At 41.3% G+C, this 25,058-nt stretch overlaps 1 protein-coding gene across 1 annotated transcript in view; it reads right to left on the bottom strand.

Moving 5' to 3' along the window:
• Window positions 1-25,058, bottom strand: part of LOC115105129 (phenylalanine--tRNA ligase, mitochondrial) — a 126,063-nt gene that overhangs the window by 7,041 nt on the left and 93,964 nt on the right. The gene's annotated exons all lie outside the window — the stretch shown is intronic.

Here is a 25,058-nt window from a genome sequence, read left to right as displayed (position 1 = left end):
GGATCAGGGAATCACCCGCAGCAAGACCGACATCGTTGATATATACGGAGAAAAATGTCGCCCCGAGAATTGAACCCTGTGGTACCACCATAGAGAATGCCAGAGGTCCGGACAACAGGCCCTCCGATTTGACACACTGAACTGTGTCTGAGAAGTAGTTGGCGAACCAGGCGAGGCAGTCATTTGAGAAACCAAGGCTATTGAGTCTGCCGATAAGAATACGGTGATTGACAGAGTCGAAAGCCTTGGCCAGGTCGATGAAGATGGTTGCACAGTACTGTCTTTTATCAATGGCGGTTATGATATCGTTTAGTACCATGAGTGTGGCTGAGGTGCACCAGTGACCAGCTCAGAAACCGGATTGCACAGCGGAGAAGGTACGGTGGGATTCGAAATGCTCAGTGATCTGTTTATTAACTTGGCTTTCAAAGACTAGATTGGTGGCTCTAAACTTAAAGCCGGGGTCCGTCACTGCCTTCAGCAACCCTGTAGCCTCGAGTCTTACTTCTGTGTTGTAGGAACTTGTGTGTTTTTTCCTGTTTTTATGGAAACCCAAAAGGAGTTATTCCTGCCCGCCCAGTGGCTTTCCATAGCCCCCCGAACACCGCCAAAGTTTACATGACAGGTTGGCGCAAAACAAATCAGTATCTCCGCTCTGCTGTGTCACCCTGTCAATCAGTTAAACTTTTTTGCAAATTTTATATAAGGACATAATTCTAAAACTGAGGGAGCAAAAGTTTGAACTTAGCCCCCTAAGTTCCCTTTAACCCCCTCGTGTAGCCGGGTAACACCTATATGAGAATGCTGTTCATTGACCACAGTTCATATTGAAAACGATTCTCTCCTAGCTCAACACCAAGCTCAGAGCCCTGGGTCTGTACAACACCCTCTGAAAAAGGATCCCGGACTTCCTGATGGGCAGACTATAGGCTGTGAGAATTGGCAGCAACACTTCCTCCACACAGGCTCCTAAAACAGCCCCCCCCCCCCCAGGGGTGTGTTTCCTCAGCCCTTTGATGTACTCCCTGTTCACCCACGACTGCTTGGCTTTGCACGACAACAACTCCATCAAGTTTGCTGACAATACCACGGTTGTATGCCTAATAACAAACAACGATGAGTCAGCCTATAGGGAGGGGAAATGGGGTATATCTAGTCAGTTGTACAACTGAATGCCTTCAACTGAAATGTGTTTTCCGCATTTAACCCAACCCCTCTGAGTCAGAGAGGTGCGGGGCCTGCCTTAATCGACATCCACATCTTCAGCGCCCGGGAACAGTAGGTTAACTACCTTGCTCAAGGGCAGAACGACAGATTTGTACCATGTCAGCTCTGGGATTCGATCCAGCAACCTTTCGGTTACTGGTCCAACGCTCTAACCACTAGGTGGTAAGTGAATTGGCATTGTGGTGCTAGTACAACAACCACTCACTCAACATCAGAAAAACAAGAAGCAGAGGACTTCAAGAAGCAGATGCAACATCCCCCGATCCACATCAACGGAACTGCAGTAGAGTCAGCTGTTTTTAGTTCCTCGGCATCCACGTCACCGACGACTTGACGTGGACCAACTTGTCAAGAGAGCGCAACAGCACCTCTGCATCCTAAGGCGGCTGACGAAATTCGGCATGCCACCCAGGGTCCTCAGACTCCTTAACACGAACTGGACTGACCACATGCTCTGATTCTCTGCACCTTAACACACATGCAGTCACTCACGCACGCACACACCCACACAGACATACAAACATTCACACACACATTCCAACTGCTGCTACCAGACTCTTATTATGATCGCTAAATACTGCACAATAGAAACACTACAAAACACACGTAAATATTGGACTGTAAATTGTAAAAAGTCTATTCTAATGAGCCATTCACTTTGTTTCTATTCTTATATTTTATTATTTCTTATTGTTGTTGCATTGTCGAGAAGGAACCTGCAGGTAAGCATTTTGTTGGACGGTGTACACCATGTGTAATCCCATACAAAGGACTAATACAAATAAAACTTGAAAACACACACACACACACACACACACACACACACACACACACACACACACACACACAGTTCTTATACACTGGGAGTCCATATACAGTGGGGAGAACAAGTATTTGATACACTGCCAATTTTGCAGGTTTTCCTACTTACAAAGCATGTAGAGGTCTGTAAATTTTTATCATAGGTACACTTCAACTGTGAGAGACGGAATCTAAAACATAAATCCAGAAAATCAAATATACTGTACAGCTATTCAAATTGAGAGCACAGACCAGTTGTTTTCCCACCTCCAAACAATTTGTATTTGTTTTAATGTGATTACAAGTCAACTCATACTAAACATCCTATATTTTCAAGTAATTCATCTAGTCAGGATGGACGTTATCTTAGCATGGCACCAATGTAATTGAGAAATAATCTGAGTAATTGCAGTCCACAGGAATCTGAACATCCTCTGCATTTGCATACATTTCCATGAATTAATTTGTCATTTCAGTTAGTATTTTTTTCTTAAAGCTTTCTTTTCTTTTCTCTTCTCTCCTTGATACTTATGTAACTGGAGGGATACATCTAAGCCATCCTACATTTACCTGTCACAAGTCTTAGAAAAAGCATTGCTTTACATGTGGTGCCTTGTTGCTTCAGGCCAGGGGATGGGCAGCGAAAAGATGAGTGTAGCGTTTCATTCATGAGAGGGAAACGGAGGAAGGCTGCTTGCTGGGACAACCCCCCCCTGATGGCTGGCATTCAAGATGAGATTCTGAGATGAGAGGAGAGAGGAGCAGACCAGGGACTCTCTCCAGACTCCATGCCATGCTAATGATTCCAAGCAGTAACCAACAAGGCACTGGGATAGTAAAGCAATGCTGGTTCAGGTTTATTGCACCATTGAAGTGTTTAGGCTTCCTTTGCTTCCTCTGAGATCCTCTGGTATAGCACATTGACCAAATATGATAGCAATTAGAGGGTATAGGAGTTGCTACACTGGATAGTGGAAAACGCCTCGGCCGTTCAAGAGAAAATCTCTATTTCTTTTCACTTCAATGACAGGCTCTCCAAGACAGATACTGCTTTGTCATTCACAAATTATGCTTTCGCAATCCAACAAGGTTTTTCATTGTTAAAGGCTGAGGGGGTAGTTCTGACATGTTGTCTTTGTTGTGAATAAGCGTTGCTATCTATAGTCACACACATAGCCACCCCAATAGTACATGCGATTTCCAAACTAGCGATTTACTGAATAAAAGAGATGACATCACAGTCTGGAAAAGAACACACAAAACTCATAAATTAATTAGACCCAACAGACAAGTAGGGTTACAAAACAACTCGTCTTTGTCTGATGGTAATGCAACAGTTAGTACATTCATCTTAAGATAGCAAGGTGAGATATCACAGTCATAATAAGTACATACCCAGTAAGGAAGTTATCAGAAATGTCAATGCTAGTAGGAAAATGTAACTGCAAGTTATTATTTGTATTATTATTATTATTTGTTTTTGGAAGGGAGGACAGGGATTCTGCTGTTCTAGCATCAGGGGGAAGCTGGTTCCACCATTGGGGTGCCAGGAGAGAGAAGAGCTTTGACTGGGCTGAGCGGAGGCTGACCTCCCGTAAAGTTGGGACAGACAAAAGACCAGAGGAGGCAGAACAGAGTGCTTGAGTTGGAATGTAGGGTTTTAGCATAGCCTGAAAGTATGGAGGGGTAGTTCCATTTGGTGTGCCGTAGGCAAGTGCCATGGTCTTGCAGTGGATGCGAGCTTCAACTGAACGTCAATGGAATGTACGGAGGAGCGGGGTGACACATGTGAACTTGGGAAGGTTGAACACCTGTGTGAAGAAAGGTCATACTCTACGGATGTTGTAGAGCATGAACCTGCAAGAGTGACTCACTGTTTTGATGTTTGTAGAGAACGACAGGGTGTTGTCCAGGGTCACTCCAAGGTTATTTGCACTCTGGCAGGGGCCACCGTGGAGTTTGTCTTGAAGCCGGCAGGCCTTCCCTGTGAGGAAGAACAGCAACGTTGTGTCGAGGTTGTGGTTGAGGTGGTGGGCTGACATCCAAGCTTAGATACCGTATCTGTCAGGCACGCAGAGATGCGTGCCACGACCTGGACGTCAGATGGGGGGGGAATGACAAAAGTAGTTGGATGCCATCTGCATAGCAATGACAGGAGAGACCATGAGAGGATATGACGGAGCCGAGTGACTTGGAGGATAGAGAAAAGAGGAGAGGGCCTAGAACCGAGCCCTTGGAGACACCAGCAGTAAGAGCATGTGTTGCGGACACAACTCCTCTCCAAGCGACCTGCCAGGTAAGATGCAATCCAGGAGTGTGCAGCGCCTGAGACGCCCAGCCCTGAGAGGTTGGAGAGGAGGATCTGATGGTTCACGGTGTCAAAGTAAGCTTTGGCAGAGACGGAGAGCCTCCGCAACACAGAGGACAGCAGTCTCAGTTGAGGGACCCTTCCTGAAGCCTGACTGTTTAGGGTCAAGAAGATCGTTCTGAGAGAGTCAGAGACAAAGACAGCACACTAAAGTGGTCAGAGACAGCACACTGAAGTGTTTTGGAAAGAAAAGAAAGAAGGCATACCGGTCTGTAGTTATTGACATCAGAGGGGTAGAGTGTTGGCTTCTTGAGGAGGGGAGCGACTCTGGCCATCTTGAAGTCAGAGGGGACACAGCTAGTGGTCAGGGTTGAGTTGATGAGAGAAGTGAGGAATGGGAGAAGCTCCCCAGAGATAGTCTGGAGAAGTGAAGAGGGGATGAGGTCAAGTGGACAGGTTGCAGATTTTCATCTGGCGAGAGAGGGGAGAAAGAGGTCAAGGCATAGTGTAGTTCTGTGCAAGTGGGACCAGTGAACTCAGTAGACAGTGAATGAGGAGCAGATGTCATCAACCGTTTTTTCAAAGTGGTTGACAAAGTTGTCCATAGAGAGGGAGGAGGTGGAGGGAGAAGGTGGAAAATAGTTTCCCAGGGTTGGAGGCAGAGGCTTGGAATTTCGAGTGATATAAAGTGGCTTCAGCAGCGGATACAGAAAAAGAGAAGGCAGAGAGTGGAAGGATGATAGGTCCTCCGGAAGTTTAGTTTTTCTCCATTTTCACTCAACTGCCGGCAGCCACAGAGCAGGAGGGGAGGGTCAAGCCGGCTGGGAGGAGAGGGGACAGTGGGAATCAAAGGAGGCAGAAAGGGAGGAACATTTATCAGAAGGGAGAAATTATAGGATATATGGGGAGAGAGTAGTGAGAGAGAAAGAGTGAAGATTGCGACGGTGCATGACCATCTGGGTAGGGGCTGAGTGGGTAGGGTTTGAGAAGAGAAAAGTAGTGATCAGAGACCTGGAGGGGGTTGCAGTGGGATTAGTAGGCAAACAGCCTTCAGTAAAGATGAGGTCAAGCGTATTGCCTGCCTTGTGAGTGGGAGGGGGCTGGGTAAGGGTGAGGTCAAAAGAGGAAAGAAGGGGAAAGAAAGGTGTAAATAATCAAAGTCCGGTGTCGGGAGGTTGAAGTCGCCCAGTATGATGAGTGGTGAGCCATCGTTGGGAAATAATCTTATTAAGGTGTCAAGCTCATTAAGGAACTTTTCAAGGGCACCTGGTGGGCCCATAGGCGACAATGTTAAGCTTGAGTGGACAACTGACAGTGACAGCATGGAATTGAAATGAGAAGAAGTACCATTTAGGAGAAATGAGTATCCCTGTGCCACCACCGTGACGGACAGATGCTCTCGGACTATGAGAGAGCAGCTGGAGTAGCAGTGTTCTCTGTGGTAATCCATACTATGAATGTGCATTGTTGCTATCAGTCTTGCCTTACCTGCATGCCTTTCAAATTGACAATAAAAAATATTTTGTTAAGCCTTGATGTGTCATACTGTAAATTAAGGTAGGAGGTTTCATCAGAAAATCACCAAGCCTTGACTGAAAAAGTGTTGGAACACTGAATCTCATTTAGACATGAACCAGGCGGAACCACCTGGTGCACCAGTCGCTCACATTCCCTGTTAAATTCAACAGTATCTCTCCCCTATCTGCACTCATGCCCCAGATCTCCAAGACAATGAGTGAAAGTTACACATCCCACATGTCAAATTAATGTGCCTAATTAGAGATAAATAAATAAAGAATGAAAGAGGGAGAGTGAAGCGAGAAAGAAAAAGAGGGAGAGCGACAGAGAAAAAAGAGAGGGAGAAAGCGAAAGAGAAAGAGATCCTCTCACTATGAGAAGAAGAAACTTTTCAAAGGCCCCAAATTCAAATTCAAGCTCAGAAGTCTCCCGGTGGAACAGCAGCGATTTGAATTATTAAGATCTCTGTCACAAATGAGGGGGAAACACATTTTGGTGGTGGGCCCATATAAAGAAGGGGTCCCGTCTGCTAAATGACTTAAATGTAAAATGTAATGTAGCGCCAGGCATGCAAGAGGCTGTATGATTATGATCAACGTTCCATAAATGCATCACTGATTGGAACAGAGGGGTAGTGGATTGACGTCAAAGCTAGCTTAACACTGACAAGGTCTCTGTAGAGGGATACACAATTGAAGATGTTGATGTATTTTCATAAACATGTTTACCTACTCAGCTGATGTACAGTGCCTTCAGAAAGCATTCATACCCCTGGACTTATTCTGCATTTTGTTGTTACAGCCTGCATTCAAAATTAATTAAATATATACTTTTAAAAATTATATTTATTCACACAATACCCCATGACACAGTGAAAACATGTTTTTAGAGATTTCAGCAAATGTATTGAAAATTCTATACAGAAACATCTCATTTACATAAGTATTCACAGCATTGAGCCAATTCATTTTAGAATCACATTTGGCAGCTTTTACAGCTGTGATTCTTTCTGGGTAGTCTCTAAGAGCTTTGCACACCTGAATTGTACAATATATTAAAGAAGCAATAACACTGGCCTTCTTTAGACTAGTTGAGTATCTGGTTAGAGCCAGTTTGCTCTGTTCTCAGAACAAGAATAGACTGACAAGTTTCAGAAGAAAATTATTTGTTTCTGACCATTTTGATCCTGTAATTGAACCCACAAATGCTGATGCTCCAGATATTCAACTAGTCGAAAGAAGGCCAGTTTTATTGCTTCTTTAAATCAGGACAACCATTTTCAGCTGTGCTAACATAATTGCAAAAGAGTTTTCTAATAATCAATTAGCCTTTTAAAATTATAAACTTGGATTAGCTAACACAACATGCCATTGGAACACAGGAGTGATGGTGGCTGATAATGGGCCTCTGTACGCCTATGTAGATATTCCATAAGAAAATTGTTGTTTCCAGCTACAATAGTCATTTACAACATTAACAATGTCTACACTGTATTTCTGATTAATTTGATGTTATTTTTAATGAACAGAAAATGTGCTTTTCTTTCAAAAACAAGGACATTTCTAAGTGACCCCAAACTTTTGAACGGTAGTGTACATTTTTTAAATTCTTCTTGTTGATCATAGCTAGACAGCCATTTTCAAGTCAAAACTGTAACTAGGCCACTCAGGAACATTCAATGTCACATCAGTTAGTAATTCAATTGTATATTTGCACTTGTGTTTTAGGTTATTGTCCTGCTGAAAGGTGAATTTGTCTCCCAGTGTCCCTTGGAAAGCAGACTGAACCAGGTTTAGCTCTATTCCATTTATTTTTATTTAAAAAACTTCCTTGCCGATGACAAGCATACCATTACATGATGTTTGAAAATATGAACAGCGGTACTCAGTGGGGTGTTGTGTTGGATTTGCCCCAAACATAATGTTTTGTATTCAGGAAAGTTAATTTCTTTGCAACATTTTTTACAGTTTATTTTAGTGCATTATTGCAAACAGGATGCATGTTCTGCCCTGAGCGGTTTCCTTCCTCTCCGGCAACTGAGTTAGGAAGGGCGTCTGAATCTTTGTAGTGACTGGGTGTATTGATACACCACCCAAAGTATAATTAATAACTTCGCCATGCTCAAAGGGATATGCAATGCCTGCTTTGTTATTTTTTTTACCCAACTAACAATACCCATCTGCCCTTTTTATGAGGCATTTTGAAAACCTCCCTGGTCTTTGAATCTGTGTTTGAAATTTACTGCTCGACTGAGGGACCTTTCAGACATTTGTATATGTGGGGTACAGAGACGAGGTAGTCATTCAAAAATCATGTTAAATAAACACTATTGCAACACAGTGCGAGTTAATTCAACTTATGTGACTTGTTAAGCACATTTTTATTCCTGGACTTATTTAGGGTTGCCACAACAAAGTGGTTGAATACTTATTGACTCAAGACATTTCAGCTTTTCAGTTTTTATGAATTTGTAAAAAATTCTAAAAACGTAATTCCACATTGACATTATGGGGTATTGTGTGTAAGCCAGTGACACAACATGTTAAATTCAGACTGTAAAACACAACAAATTGGGGAAGGATTCCACAGGTGTGAATATTTTCTGAAGGCACTGTATGTATGTGCGTGCGTGTCCCAATAGAATTGGAACACACAAATTTCAGGTCTGCTGTGCGCAAACTTGAACATTGTGAAAATTCTGTGCAACTTCTAGCGTACATTTGTTACAGTTTTAAGAGTGGTCTTGTAGGGTACAGTGGCTTTTTGATCATAACGTAGGCCTACCAGAGTGGCCTACCATGAAAAACAAGAAAATGCATCCCATAACATTTTAACATGGAAACAGATGTTTTATCATTCAGCCTACAGTAGCAGCCAATGTGTGGTGTTCAATGTAGGCCTACATTCCATGAGACCTTTGGAAAAAAAAACATGCAGGGCTCGACATTAACCTGTTTATTCACTTGTCCTTCAGACAGAGGTAACTGAAAATGTTGTGCTGTTTGATGCAAGAAACCATTTTACAAAATGCATTATTATTCCCATATCATTATTACAGATAATCAGACATATTATGCTACCCTCTTGCCTATTGGCTCCTTAGCTTATTCAAGCCTGTCTCAAAATACAACACTGCCCCTTTAAGACAAAAAAAGGTCCCTACCTGACTTCCTTTTCAAAGATATCTAGAAACGTATATTCCCCAACTGCTGACTACAAATTATCTATAACTGGGCTAATAACTCACTAACTAGCAAAGGATATGAACAAAATGTGCACACATGGCTACATGCAGCTCTTGCTTTGATCTCAAAACAAGCACTTCTACTCACGACCGCTCATAATGTGAAAAAATTGGCCAAAACGCTAATAATTACAACAACCATGCAAGCCTATAGATACACTTTCCTACTCATTCATTACTTCTGCAGCGCTTGTTGTAGGGCTTGGTGGAAATAGGAAGAATGCCCATTTTATGGCTTATAAAAGTGTTGAATAGTGCTGAGTAAGAACTTACACATGAACTCACTCATAAAAACAGAAGCTCTTTGCTATATTCGTTGACAGTCTCTCTCTAGTCATGGTTTTAAACATTTTGAAATTTCACAGTATCAACTTTGCTGTAGCTTTCTTTCATGCCTGCTACTGCAGACACGGTCATCTGAGCCATGCGATTGGCCAGCGGTAAGTGCACTTGATTTGCTCTCTGGGCCCACAGGGAAGGCAGAGTTTGTACCTTAAACATTAAACCGTTAAAATGGCAACAGTTAGCCAACCTGGCGTGCAAGGCAGCTGAATCAGGTGCCTTGCACCTAAAAAAAATTAAAAATAGGAACAAGGCTTTATCATTGTTTTTTTTTACAGAAAGGTTTGACGATCAACTAGGAAGGGAGATCGACCAGTTGGTGAACACTGCTCTAGAAAATTGCATATAGTTCAATCTTGTGGGCTGATATTTCTGTGCAGCAGTCCTGGGCTCCTGCGTGGGAACATTGCTGTGACCCACTAGAATTACATGACACCATTGTGATGATGACATTTCTTTGAAATAATGACCAGATAAAGACCTAACGATGTAAACTCTGTTTTAATGACAAAGTACTATAATTCTAGTGCTGTCAGCAATCACATGTATTCCGTCTCATGTGTTTGGTTATGTGGGGGAGGGAGGATTAGGCGGTTTTATTTATTTCACCGGTTCCTCCAGTGATCAAAAGTTGGAAAGAGAGCAGTCACCAACGTTACAACGTAGTGTACAAACTACGGGAGGAAAGTTCAGATGCTTATAAAAGGATCTTAAATTCATTGTTCTTTCTTTTATTTGTTCCTAACTAATAACAGAAACCATGGTATCTCTCTCCCTCTCTCTCCACCTCTCTCTCCCTCTCTCGCTTTCCCTCCCATAAAATACCAGGTAATGATTGTAAATGTTTCGGAATTTCTCAGACATTTCTTCATTACTGTAACTCAACTAAAGTCTTTTGCATATTGCTATTTATCTTATGGAGTCTAAACATTTCAGAAGGCTAATTGCTTAGTCTTATTACAAGTCGCATGTGAGGTATTTATAATATCATATATACTGTATATACATGTCAAATATTACTGCCTACCACACACACAGCCACTATTTACCCACACTCAGGTGGATATGGCTTGTTTCATGGGGTCTGGTCTTGGTCTTGGCCTGGATCTCCAGAGTTCTCATCTTGACTTCATCTCTGGTTGGCCTTGAGGAAACTAGCAAACGATTCAGACTGCTAGCCTATAGCTAGCTACTGCTATGACAGCCATGTGATGGTAGCTAGAGTAATAAAGCATGTCTACTTTTCTCACCACAGTGACCAAGAACATACTGAAACGTTGTGTGCCAAGGTTTACCAGACATGAAGACGTTAACTACCTTTAAGATGCCATCGGTACATGGGGCACTGCTCCGGCACTGTAAATAACTCAAGGCTTGGGTTCGCCGTGGGAGGAGGGCTCCACTGCAGGGATTTTTTTTCTCGATATATGCCTTGACGACCTGAACCTCCGGTGGGGCCTGGAGACCCCGGCTCGGAATATATGAGTAATAAATACTCCCTCCCCTAGAAGCGAGGCCCTGGCCAGTGAGATATTGAGGGTTTGGGATAAATCCCGCATGGGCAGCTGGACGGAGCGGCGAGCCTGAGCTCAGTAATAACGTGGCCCTTACTGTCGTCATCATGACAGGCTCCCAAGAAAATGCTTAGGGGGAGAGCGACAGCTGAGATGAATCACTCCATGTTGTACATTACATCATGGCAGGTGGATTGGGCATTGCTTCTGAGTGTGTGTGCAGCCAGAGTGTGAGTGTGTGAGTAGGTCAGTGAGGGGTTACAAGACATTACGCTTCTCTCTCCATCTGATTGAATTCCCCTGCTAGAGACCGAGACACATTACGGTGGGAGGAAAATGATGTGAGCAGGCTACACAGACCTAGCCTAAACCCACAAAGGCCCTCTGCTGTACTCTGCATCCACTCCCTTCTCCTTACCTAGACTACAGGGTTCAGTTCTATCAAACTAGATAACTAACTATGCATTGATCATACATGCTGCTGAAGAAAAGCCATCTGCTGTATTGGAATGCTTATGAAAGAATAAGCACTTATCTAGACATCTCTTCTTTAACCATTAGCAATGATAAATCGGCACTCACATACAACAAGTAATAGCCAATGCAAATGATTATTATTATATCCATTACCGATTTAACTGTCCGTAATTGTCACACTGTCGCTTGTTTTGTCAGCTCTGTTGTCTTCAGTTTGCCAAGGATTCTAGATGAACTTCTCATTGGTTCCTTTATTCACAGATCTAAAACCACATTACTGCTAATCAGATTGGAGGGAAACTGATACTTCTGTTCATTGTCCATTGTCCATAGTCATTTTTCTTCTTTCCATAGTCATTTTTTTTCTTGCATGAGTTTTAAATGCCTATTGATAGAGCATCTGATACAGTATAATAGGCATATTACCATGTAGCAACAACTTTTTAAAACTTTGTTTTTGAAACCTTCACTGGGAATTGCAAAAAAGTTCAATCAATTGCTTTAATCAACAATATTATACTGTATGCTCAACTTCTAAAAAGGTACTATGTTGCTCGTGTTAGTCTGAAGTAAGTGAGATGATTTTGGCATGCTAGTTGGGTCATGCTAACAGAGATGCTACCATTCCTAGTGTTTTGTTCTCAACAAGTAACGAGTGCTAAGCTGTGTTAACTGCTACAGGTTTAGTTTTTTCCAACAAAATGGGGGCTCGTCTGGGATTTTGGTTCCCATTAGTATGGTAATCGCTCTAGTCACCTACTCTGAAGCTCTAGTGTACCCAGATATTTGAGTGTTCAAAATACACTCCTTGCTTTGAAACAACAAAAGCTCAGCTGTGTGATCAACCCAGTCGATATCACATGAATGAGCTCAATGTTTCCATGGATTTTAACTGTTTGTTTCAGTTTGCCATCAGATGCATGGATCTCAGTGACATGGCATAATATATCAGATGCTTGGATCCTGGTGGCATGGCATAATATGATGCATGGCATAATATACAAATATGAAGGGCAAAAGATGTGCTTATCTATGCAGGCTATGAATGCTCCAGGCAAAATGAGAAATAACCAAAAATAGACCAATAGTTATGCTAATGCATCAGTATAGCAATGCTTATGCTACTGAATAACACATGAATAAAACATGTTTGTCTTAGAATATATTAAGGTCCTGGCAGAAAACAAACCAATCACAAAGAAGAGAGCCCGAGGCGGGAATCTAAATCGATGTTTCACCGGACCCCACATTACCAAAGATGTGGCTGCCCGCGTGGGTGCCCAATGGTAAGAGAGGAGGGTATCCACATTGCTGCATGCTCAATAATGAATTGTTTATGCAAGGTGCATCGGAGTGATGGTGACAGCTTTAATTTATTTCAACCTGGGTGTTGGGAGTACTTGAAGTTGGTGAAATATTCAAGGGAAAAGGGGGGCCAGTGGAGTCAAGTATTTCTCACCATGATGGTCTCTCTAGCTATAGCTTGTGTGCTTCAGATGGAAATCACAAAATCTTGTCAATTACACATCAAAAAGCTGGACAGTGAGATGACATTTGGGGTTGACACAGCTGACGAATTTCTGAAAAGCTGGAGCTGTCATTACACTACCGTTGTCGGATCTAATATTTTGTGGGTGACCGTATAATTTCTCTAATTTCTTTAACAATTATTCTAGGATTGATTGTGAAAATGACCTGTCAACGTCAGTCAACTGCTAGTCCCGATGACATTTGCTCGACGCATTTTTTGAGCATACTCCAGAAGACACATTTTTTTATTGACAAATCCTCTCAGGTGATGCACCACTGCCCTAGTACTACTGTACATTAGCTCAAAAACATGCAATCACATCTGTGTACTGTGTAATCCCTAAAGGTATTGTAAACTACAACCATACACTCCCTGAACTTACAGTACAGTAGCGACAGGTGCTTAAGTGTAATTATATTTCTATGGTTCCAACATCAAGGCCAACGTCCCATCGCTTCCCAACAGCAGCCCAGCTGATGAGCAGCCCCCTAATGAGTCATTAGGCCAAGTTCACTGGGTTTGTGAACGCATTTGACATTAGCCTGAGATTAACCCTGCTCATTCCCGTTATTTCATTGAATTATTTATGCCTGTTTTTTTTTTAATAGCTGACAAGTCCTGACTCGCATTTCCTCCTAAATTGTTTGTTAAACGTTCTACTTGACCTTCATTGGAAGATAGAGGCGAGATAAAACATTACGCATTCTTTCTCTTTTAAAACACCACAACTTCCATGGACAGTTTCTGCATTTTTTACTCTGGTTTTAAGAAACCACTTCTTCGATTGAGCGGATGCATGAAATCAACATGGGATTGCGGGCCGGCTATCTACTCACTGTCCATTCCCCCAGTGGAGACAACTATATGTAGACTGAAATAGAGTCCCCCAGCCTCTACTGACAACCATCATTCAGGTCAGTGAGACTGTCAAGCATTGTATTGCTCCCAAGATGCAGGCAACAGTGACGTGGCAGCAAGCAGCATCAGCAGTCACCGGCATAAATGTTTAATTCGGCTGTGGCATTCCAGCAGATCAACAATGGCCGACGACTTGAGCATAGATTTATGGGTGATTGCCGAGACAGGGGTGGACCCTGTGCCGTTATTGAGGTCAGGTTTTCACAGTCCGGGTGTTGGAGGAGCCGTGATTGCTTTTGGGCTTGTAAACCCAATGATATTCCCAGTGGTTTTTGCATAAACAGACGAGAGAGCAATCAAACTGAGGCTTTCCAATCCGGCCCACAATTTGAGTATCCAAATTACCCAGCGGGTCAATCATTTCATTTGGCGAGACTGGCATGGTTCACTAATAATGGTTGAATATTTTCCCAGTATTTTACAAATGTTCTATCCCAAGAATAAATCACTTTTCTCCCAGGTAACCCGCTATTTCCCAGAAGTGTCATTCAAAAGCATTATAAAGAGTATAAATGTCAGGATTTGATTAGAGCTTTGATCAGCATGAAAATTCTAACCTGAGCCTGATGAGCCATATTTTAAATACATTAACGACATTTCATGATCCCAAGCCCAAAAAAGCCCAAATTATTGTGCCGTTATACAATACATATGATATACAGTAGGTTACTGTACATTACGCATGACAGAAAAACATAAAAGCCCATAGCCTAGCTACAGTATATGCTCTCTTAGATAAATAAATGAAACTAGTTCCAGTAGGCTAATATTTTTGAGTGTGAACTGTATTACTGTACTGTATTATATGGACTGGAATTACGCACATCGCTCCAACCATGATGAAGCAGAAGAGAACATGCGATTCTAATGCAGCACATACAGCCTACAAAGTTACAAGTATAGGCTAGCAAAATTGATTTTAATTTGGAAATATAATAGGGCCTATTTGTATAATTAGTAGGCTGACGCATATGGGTCAAAGATGTATAAGGATTTCAAAGTAGCAAAAAAAAAAAACAGCAATTACAAATCCCTAAAATACTTTTAATGTTCATTGGAGTGTCACCTATGCCCTTATATGAGTTATATTCAAGAATAAAGCCAATAAATCATTTTTATTGTGATTCATATGAATGTACCCAAGCAAAATGTCATTCAGTATAACACGGTTTATTATTATTTTTAAATGTCCATTTATCATAATCACAAGGTTATATATCCATGCTTAGACTGGCAGAAATATAACTACCCAGAAAAAATGACATTATTTTATTTTGAATCCCACATATATGATGTGTCACAGGTGGAACATAAAATTTGTTGAAAGTTTTTACAAAACTTCCAGCCTTTCACTGAAACAAAATGCAGAAATCGATGAAAATATCTTTCACTTCATCCTTTGAGATTTGTTTTTGTCTCTCTGTGAGTCAATAAAACAAAGTTATTGTATTTTAATAAAATGCTGGCGTTATACTGTACGACAATATTTTTACCCTGAATGACACATTTCACTACGGCCCAGAAATGTTGATTAAATGTGATTCCTTCAGCAATAACAATAACGATCCTATGAACTATTATTAGTAGCAGCAATAGTATTTTTCCTTTAGCTATTTTTTTACTTAGAAAAAACAGGATAAGATGTTTAAAATGTGCAGGCTAGCTGACCTTAGATTGCTTCCATACTAGAGCAAGAGAGAGAAATTACCCATACGCCACACACAAAGAACATGGATTTTACTATGCAACATAGTTTAACTGACACATGAGGTACAATATAATTCACGTAGCATTAAATCAGCATTGAACATTTCAAACAAAGCATTCATTAAAAAACATTCCAAAAACATTGTGAAAAAAACTGTAGTTTTGCTTCATCACGAAACAGTGGATATATTTCTCAGGCATTTGAAAGAAAACACATAAAAAATAATTCCACCAACATCAAAACAAAACATTTCTGAACATCAGAATATTAACCAAATCTATTGTCTGAACATCAAATGGAACTCATCAACGTTCTCAAACAGAACACATCATTCAATATCTTTAAAACATGGATTTCTTTTCTATTTTTTAATTTTAATTTCTAGATTGCTTGTGTATGTCCGTTTCTTGTGTAGGCCTATGTAGTATTCTGTAGCCTAACTGGTGTGTAACTTGGAATTTGGAGTAATAAAGCTCTGTAAACTTTTCCCAGTCAGAGTTGCAGAGTTTTGAATTCCTTTGTTTTGGAGTAAACGCCTCTGGTTCGGAGATTACTGCTTGGACATCAGACTTGAAGTAGTATGTGATGTCCTTAACATGGGGTCATTCAGCATAACGGGTGAAACTGGTTTAACATGACACTTTTGTTGTGCTAAAGGACAAAGGCGTGATACTGAAGGACGGATTTCATACATAAACCTATTTAACAGGCAGTTCTTTGGCCACCTGTATAAAGTGATGACCTTGACCTATAAAGATTATCCTTACTTTTCAAATTTAATATAGCTTTTTATAAAATAATAACATGAAAAGTATGTTTTCTGTGTTGTACTGAAGGAAATCCGTTTTTGTTATTAGAGTGAAAAAGTGAAATCATCAAATATTTCAGAGAGATTTACTCACCACCTCACATTGATAGAGGGTATTCAATGGGGCTTCCTTGTGATGTCACACACTGTCACATGATTACCATCATGTGATATGCTTTAAAATGGCTTTTTACCTTTGATATACTGAATGACATTGATGAAGCGCAAACGTCTGGACAAAAGTTATTCAAGTGATACAGTATGTCGCCCATTATTCTATATATTGTTGCAAACCCTAACACAATTATGCCATGGGTGTTGATTTATATTTTTGGGATGAATTTCTAAATCTTAAAAACACTTTTGTCATTAAAATTTTAACATGGACAGTACCACTGAAGAACATTGACACTTTAGAGCTCAATAACTTCCTTAATCCTTTTTGGAATAGGGGGCAGCATTTTCACTTTTGGATGAATAGCATGCCCAGAGTGAACTGCCTCCTACGCTGTCCCAGATGCTAATATATGCATATTATTATTAGTATTGGATAGAAAACACTCTGAAGTTTCTAAAACTGTTTGAATGATGTCTGTGAGTATAACAGAACTCATATGGCAGGTGAAAACCTGAGAAAAATCCAACCAGGAAGTTATGTAATTTTTCAAAGCTTGGCCTACTGAATACACAGTGCCTATGGGGTCAAGTTGCACTTCCTACGGCTTCCACTAGATGTCATCCGTCTTTAGAAACTTGTTTCAGACTTCTGCTATAAAGGAGGGGGGAATGGCAGCTCAATGAGTCATGGGTCAGAAAGAGTGTCTCAGGCTTGTGACGCGCGCTCCCGACAGAGTTAGCTCTCGTTACAGTGCTTTTCTTCAGACAATGAAATTCTCCCCGGCTGGAACCTTATTGATGATTTATGTTAAAAACATCCTAAAGATTGATTCCATACATTGTTTGACTTGTTTCTACGACCTGTAACGGAACTTGTCGAGTTTTTGTCTGGACGAAGTGCTCGCGCCTCATGAAGATGGATTACTGGGCTGAACATGCTAACAACAAGTGGCTATTTGGACATAAATGATGGACTTTATGGAACTTTACGGAACAAATCAGTCATTTATTGTCGAACTGGGATTCCTGGGAGTGCCTTCTAATGAAGATCATCAAAGGTAAGTGAATATTTATAGTGTTATTTCTAACTTCTGTTGACTTCAACATGAGGGATATTTCTTTGGCTGGATTGGGCTCTGAACGCCTTACTCAGATTATGCTTTTTCCGTAAAGTAAAAAAAAATCTGACACAGCGGTTGCATTAAGGAGAAGTCTACCTTTAATTATGTGAATAACACTTGTATCTTTTATCAATGTTTATTATAAGTATTTCTGCAAAATCACCGGATGTTTTGGAATCAAAACATTACTGCACGTAACGCGCCAATGTAAACTGAGATTTTTGGATATAAATATGCACATTATCGAACAAAACATACATGCATTGTGTAACATTATGTCCTATGAGTGTCATCTGATGAAGATCATCAAAGGTTAGTGATTAATTTGATCAATATTTCTGCTTTTTGTGACTCCTATCTTTGGCTGGAAAAATGGCTGTGTTTTTTTTGACTTGGCTATGACCTAACATAATATGTTGTGCTTTCGCTGTAAAGCATTTTTTAAATCGGACACGATGGGTAGATTAACAAGAAGTTTATTTTCATTTGCTGTATTGGACTTGTTAATGTGTGAAAGTTACATATTTCAAAAAAATATTTTTGAATTTCGCGCACTGCCTTTTCAGCGGAATGTTGCCAAGGGGTTCCGCTAGCGGAACGCCTGCCCTAGAAAGGTTTTAATAGTTTGCAACACAAATATTTCTGGGTCAAAAGGGTAAGAGTTGAGTTAATTAATATTATATTTATACATATTTATCTTTTTAAGTTAAATGAATGGCCTTCGGACACCACATTTACGTCTCATCTTTGACCCATATATACCTTTCATAATGTTTTCACTAATGTTATTAGCCTACCTCCACTTTCTCTATTGTTGCTTTCAACAGTTGTCCTTATCTTAAATCATTCTTATGACATCCTTGGATAATATAGGACTAGAATTAGATGCAGAAGGCTTTCACTTCTCTTCACAAAGATTGAATGGTTATGGGTCTGAATAAATAACTTACAGCCTACCTGGAGCTCTATTGGCTGCTGTAAAACATTTAACATTCAGCAAAAAAAGAGTGTCCCTCTTCGAATAGTGTATTGGTATAAGAACTGCTATTCTATTCTAGCTTTTCCTGCATGGGACTCCAAGAGCTAAGGAGCATTTTTTAAGGAGAGGCCAGTGGAGCACATGCGCTTGCGTAAGACACATAGGCTATAATTTAGAAGCACATTATGCGTAACCCATCATGAATTATCTAAATATAAGGCTAATACTGCATTGAAAGTATTACCTGAAAGAGGTAGGCCTGGACATCTATAAATAGGGATATACAGTGGGGAGAACAAGTATTTGATACACTGCCGATTTTGCAGGTTTTCCTACTTACAAAGCATGTAGAGGTCTGTAAGTTTCATCATACTGTGAGAGACGGAATCTAAAACAGAAAATCACCAGAAAATCACATTGTACGAGAGAGTGCTCGCTGCGAGAGAGTGCTCTTGCGTGCAATGATTTAAAGCAATGATATGAGTGATAAGCGGTTTTAAAACTCTGCAGCAGCAATTAGAAGTTTAAACAATCCTTACAATTAGAACACAAGGTGACCCCCGAATGCCAGATGGAGATGGGTAAATTAGACGCACATATGGGTCTTTATATTACTGTAGCATAGGCTATGCTGCAGCAAATGCAGCAAATGTAGGCCTATCTGTCACAATAAAAAAAGTTACCATGATGAGATGATAGGTCTACATGCATTGTGAACTGAGCTCCATACAGAGATGGGCTATCTGTCCCCACCCTGTGCGTTGATTCGTAATGCAGAGGCCGTAGAGAAGCCATATTTAGACATTGCAAATCATTTAACAGTTCAATTTCACACCATGCTGTTCTCATATAAATAATTTATTGTAATTTACCGGTTTCTCGCAGTTATTTATCCTGGGAAAAGGGAGTGGTTTTGGACAGTTCCCACCATTCAACCCTACTTCTAAGCTCACAGAGCCATACGTTTCCAGGTAATGAAAGTGGTGCCTACAGCACACACAAGCAGAGGACAGTGTACATACTCGTATTTGTTTACGATGAGACATACAACTACTCATACAAGAGTAGAGAAAATCACACAAGCTGTAAAGCATGTAACACGAGTCATCATGCAAGTTCAGTTACCAGTACAGTTACCAGTACAGGTTAAGTCTTAGTTAGAAGTGGGGGGAAAAAGACAGTCATCATGTCGAATGTCAATCGAACCGGTGTTAATTTCCTACAGTACCACTTGGCCAGAGATGATCAATATCTAAATACTGGCTGATGAGGAAGCTTCAAAATACAAAATGGCTACTACAGTAGCACTGCATACAGAGGTATGCCTTAAGCCAGCCTGACCCTGGCCTCTTGCCAATGCAGAAGTCCAGAAACCCAAGCTCTTGCTAATTAGTGAGCCAGAGTAGCACATTTATGCTGCACTTTCCACTACCTAGTGCCCTGGGGGAGACAGCATGGGGTGCCCGGACTGCACGGTCTGAAACATTTAACAGTCCTTGAGGCCGTGGATAAGGCCTGGTACTGGCGGCCACAGAAGCATACAGAAGCATTCTACATCTGACTGTAATTTTGAGTGTCCTGTGACATGCTAAACACAGGCCTACTCTCATGGAGAGCCAAGGGTCAACAAAAGTCCTCAGCTGTAATCTATCCTGTTATGGCAAGATGAACCATCAATCAAGTCTTCACATTTACATGGCAGACGCAAAACTTAATTTGTCTCACTCAGATATCCCTTTAAGACTTTCAAATCTGGTTTGCACAGTCTTCCTGGTTTGCAAATGTAATATTAAATATTACATTTACAAATGTTACATGGCTTAGCGTGACTGACTTTACATCCCTCAGTGGAAGCTTTCCTCTTTGGGCAAATAGTTGGCTGGATGGATCAAGCTCGGTTTGAGCTCCAGTGAGAAACTTGAGGGTGCTAAAATCGGGACTTGGCTTTGTAAAGTACTGTGTGTGTCAGTGCACAGACTGATGCACACGCATCATTGACATGGTAATAGTGTCACAGTGCGTCACAGCATTGCAGTCGGACATTCTAAGTGAGGTTGCGTACAGCATAACAAATAAGGACGACTAAGGATAAGAAGGAATGTCCCTCTGTAATAACGACACAAGCATGCACTTACAGTGTCCTGGGAAGAGGATCATCTGGGGGAGAGGGGGCATGATCAGAAAAGAAAGTCTTCGATCAAATGTTGACGAGGGAATTGACACGAGAGTGCCGAGTTGCTGATGTGTTAGGACTTTGGTTCAATTTGTAATGAAACAATAGGCTAGTTCCGGTTCTCCTAGCTGATTAACTGCCCAATGATAATTCAAGCCATGACACTGCTCACAAGTGGATACAATGTTCACATGTGTTGGGTGTTTCACCTCTGGTTGACATTGAGGTACAAGCTAAACATTCTGTAATAAGTGTTCAGTATTAGAGAGGTATTACTTTTGTTAGAACAGAACACTTTTCAAACTCTCTGCAGGTTAAATGTGGTAGGATAGTACCTGGCTAGCATCCTTGCTTAGAAACTAAGCAGTGACTGAAAATGTCAGCAGATCTGAAATACTGGTACAACAGGTGCCTTATGTCCTATAATGCCCCTTAGCAGGCCAATATTTCCCAAATATCAAAAAACGCTTATCCATCACCACTTGTATTGCAGAAGACAGAGGAAAAGTCCATTACAGCAAACCAACAGACAAGCATGGTGTGTCAAAGGGTTCTAGCCTTTATAATCACTTAACTCTGACAAACAGTCTGCAAATGCAATTAGAAGCAAACTAACAAGCTATCCTCCTTGCTCGTCATCATATGCCCTGGAGTGAGGCATCTCTCTCTAATTATAAGAGGAATCTGGGGGGCAGGGAGGTGCACGATAGGGTTTACAGAGAGGGTGTGGGTGTGGTAGAAGAGCTAAAGGAAGCATAAGAGGGGTGCGGCCCCTATTTACCATCAGCCCCATTGCCTGCACGCAACCTTATTGCCACAAAGACGGCCTCATCGTTACTGTAAAATGGAAAGGGTATTGTCTTCCCGCTTATGTCCACATGGTTACAAGTCCACGGCCACACCTCTCCCTCCACAATGAAATTAATTCAAACGCTTCTTCCGAGTGCGCCTGGGTAATTTGAGCATATTATGCTGTGGATGGCTACTTGGGAGGAGGTAATCAATAGCTTTAATGCTGGGTTAAGTTAATCCACATTGTGCATTAGAGCGCCTATTCAGAAATAGATTTGTGCTAAAAGGACTTGGGTCCTGAAACTGGGAAGCAGCAGGTTCGGAGAAGGAAACAAAAAGCAGATACCAAAGTGGGACTTCGTTTTTTTGTTCTTGTTGCATGTATCCTGCACTCAAGCCTCCACACAAGTCCATTACGTGCTATTTGGTAGGACAAAGTGATTGGTTTCCGTTGCCTGCCTCTCCCGAGCCTCAAACCGACATCTCCATTGACAAGGGAGTCGTGGTCCAATATCCATCATTGAGATATTACTATTTCTATTATCGCCATCCTCCTTAGCCACTGCTTCACAAAACAATATAGTGTGGCTCAGTGGCACCGGCGTCTCGGTTAGCTGACTGAGGCGGCCCTGTTTGCGCCCAGAGGGGCGATGAGCTGTTATGAGGAGCCATAAACTGTATTGCATGCTCACAACAAGTTTTATCACCCTCTGCTACCTGTATGCACTGACGAAGGCCAACAGAAGAAGCTGGGATGTACTATAAATTCGTTATCTAAATGCACTTCATAGAAAGTGTTATAATAGCAGATAACATTTGCTAAAAAAAGTGCGGGGGGCCCCAAGGGCAACAGGCAGCACAACTGTATCAAGTGAAAATACTGACTTTGGTTGTGTATTAAATGGATTGTTCACTCTTTGAAGTTAGAGCTCATTTCCGACCTAGGGTGTTTGTTTCATTCAAACAACTTTTACGTTTGTTAGCTTGTTATCGGTGAAAAACAATTAAAGCTAAAAGAATATACATTAACTATCCCTTAAAAAGAGTTGGGTCTATTGTGTTGCTGGCATGTTTTTCATTGGCTGCCTTCAGGGGAAATAAATAGAACTCTGCCAAGCACGATTGAGAATTCACATTTGAATAGGAAATTGCTTTTTTCAATTACAATGAAAGTTTGCTCCAGTGTTGTATGACAAAAAGATTCTATAACGGGAATTTGCATTTCCTGCGTGTATTACTCGCTTGTTTTGTTTGGGGGCTGAGGACAATCAGGTGCGCGCCCATGTTTTCCTTTGCAAATTGCTTTCTCCGTCCAGATCTAGCTTACAAACAATTCTCCATAATGAATCAAAATCCTCTTTAATGAAAGCCAGAGACTGCTAAATGATAACAGGTACGAGACAATGCACCCCTGTCACCGAGTGATTGAGTGAGAGAAAAGCCCAAATCACGGTGCAATCAATCTGTCAGCGAGGTATCCCCCCAACAAACACATGCACGCACGCACACACAAACACACAATTCCCTCCATTGCCCCCCTGAGCGAAAGACGAGGGTTACAGGAACATAACAATGCTGAAAAGGTCAATGTAGTGTCAGCAAGCCTAAATGATGTTGTGAACTCATCCCGACCCATTTCTGTAACTTTAATCTCCTTTCTGTCTGTCTCCAGATTTCCCCTCATTTCTCAATCTATAGGTGCGAAAGAGCTCCATCTCCCATATAGTCTTTTCCATTAGCAAAGGCTGTCGGCTAATCAGCTGGTTAGACTCATTTTCAGCCAGCTCATTTTCCACTTCATATTAACTAGGCTACTTTTCATTTCAAAGTTTCAATTCGCTAGTTCATCGAGCCCTCTCCTACTAGAACGAACATTAGTATGCATCTTCTAACATCTAGTGATGGTCAGTCACAAAGCGAGTGATGACAGGGAAACGCAGCAGAGAGGAAGAGGCGAAGCGAGACAAAGTTTCACTCGCCAAAATCTGTCCCAAAATAAGCCTAATGCGTTTCTATGGGCTTATTTTGGACCTTAGAAAACTATTGGGTCAGTGACACATTTGTTGTTGTTTTGGCTCTGGACTCTAAGCATTTTGGATTTCAAATGACACAATGACTACGAGGTTAAAGTACAGACTGCCAGCTTTCGCTTGAGGGTATTTTAATCCATCCCAGTTGACCCGTTTAGAAATTAAAGCACTTTTTGTACATAACCAAAAGTGGAACAAATTCACTTATCAGTATTAAAGTAGACAAAAGTAGCACGCAATGATTACATCAAGCTGGTGACTCTACAAAATTGTTGGATGTATTTGTGTTTGTTTTGGTTGTGTTTCAGATAATTTTGTGCACAATAGAAATGAATGGCAAATAATGAAGTGTCATTTTGCAGTCACATATTTATTTATTTACATTTTTTCCCCCCTTTTTTCCCTCTCCAATTTCATGATATCCAATTGGTAGTTACAGTCTTGTCCCATCGCTGCAACTCCCATACAGTCTTGGGAGAGGCGACAGTCGAGAGCCATGCGTCCTCCGAAACACGACCCTTCCAAGCCGCACTGCTTCGTGACACACTGCTCGCTTAACCCGGAAGCCAGCCGCACCAATGTGTCAGAGGAAGCACTGTACGACTGGCGACCGTGTCAGCGTGCATGCGCCCAGCCCGCCACAAGGAGTAGCTAGAGCTCGATGGGACAAGGACATCCCGGCCAGCCAAACCCTCCCCTAACCCAGACGACGCTGGGCCAATTGTGCGCCGCCTCATGGGTCTCCCGGTCCAACCCGGATCTGTAGTGATGTCTCAAGCACTGCAATACAGTGCCTTAGACCGCTGCGCCACTCGGGAGGCCCCTGGAGTCACTTTTATTGTAAATAAGAATAGAACATGATTGTAAAGACTTCTGCATTAATGTGGATACTACCTTGATTACAGATAATCCTGAATTAATCGTGAATAATGATAAGTGATGAAGTTAAAGACGCACAAATATCATACCCAAGACATGCTAACCTCTCAGCATTACAATAACAGGGGAGGTATACTTCTTACTCATCATTACTCACAATTTATTCAGAATGATCCGTAATCATGGTAGCATCCACATTAATGTAGATAGGGTTTAGAAACATATTATATTTTTGTTTACAATAAAAGTGGCTCTGTTCATTTGGCTCCCTAATTTGCATAAGCTACTGGTAGACTTAGGGGCTTTTTGGCGATTATCTGCAGATAAATTATGAAAACATTCGATGAAGAATCATCACTGCAGGAAAAATACTGTAGGTAGTGGAGAGCCTCATTCTGGTCCAAATATTATAGGGCACTCATGGAATCCAGGCATGAAGTATATTGAAAATGTATTCATTTGCCCAAGTTCATCATAAAACAAGAACATAATGTATATCAGTGATTAGTATTTCCTTCAAATTTCCGAAGAGGCAACGAGAATGCACCCGTCTGTGTGGTGAGACTTTAGC

The sequence above is a fragment of the Oncorhynchus nerka genome, linkage group LG22, assembly GCF_034236695.1.
Source record: "Oncorhynchus nerka isolate Pitt River linkage group LG22, Oner_Uvic_2.0, whole genome shotgun sequence".
Taxonomy (NCBI): domain Eukaryota; kingdom Metazoa; phylum Chordata; class Actinopteri; order Salmoniformes; family Salmonidae; genus Oncorhynchus; species Oncorhynchus nerka.
This window is presented reverse-complemented; position numbering and strand designations above follow the sequence as displayed.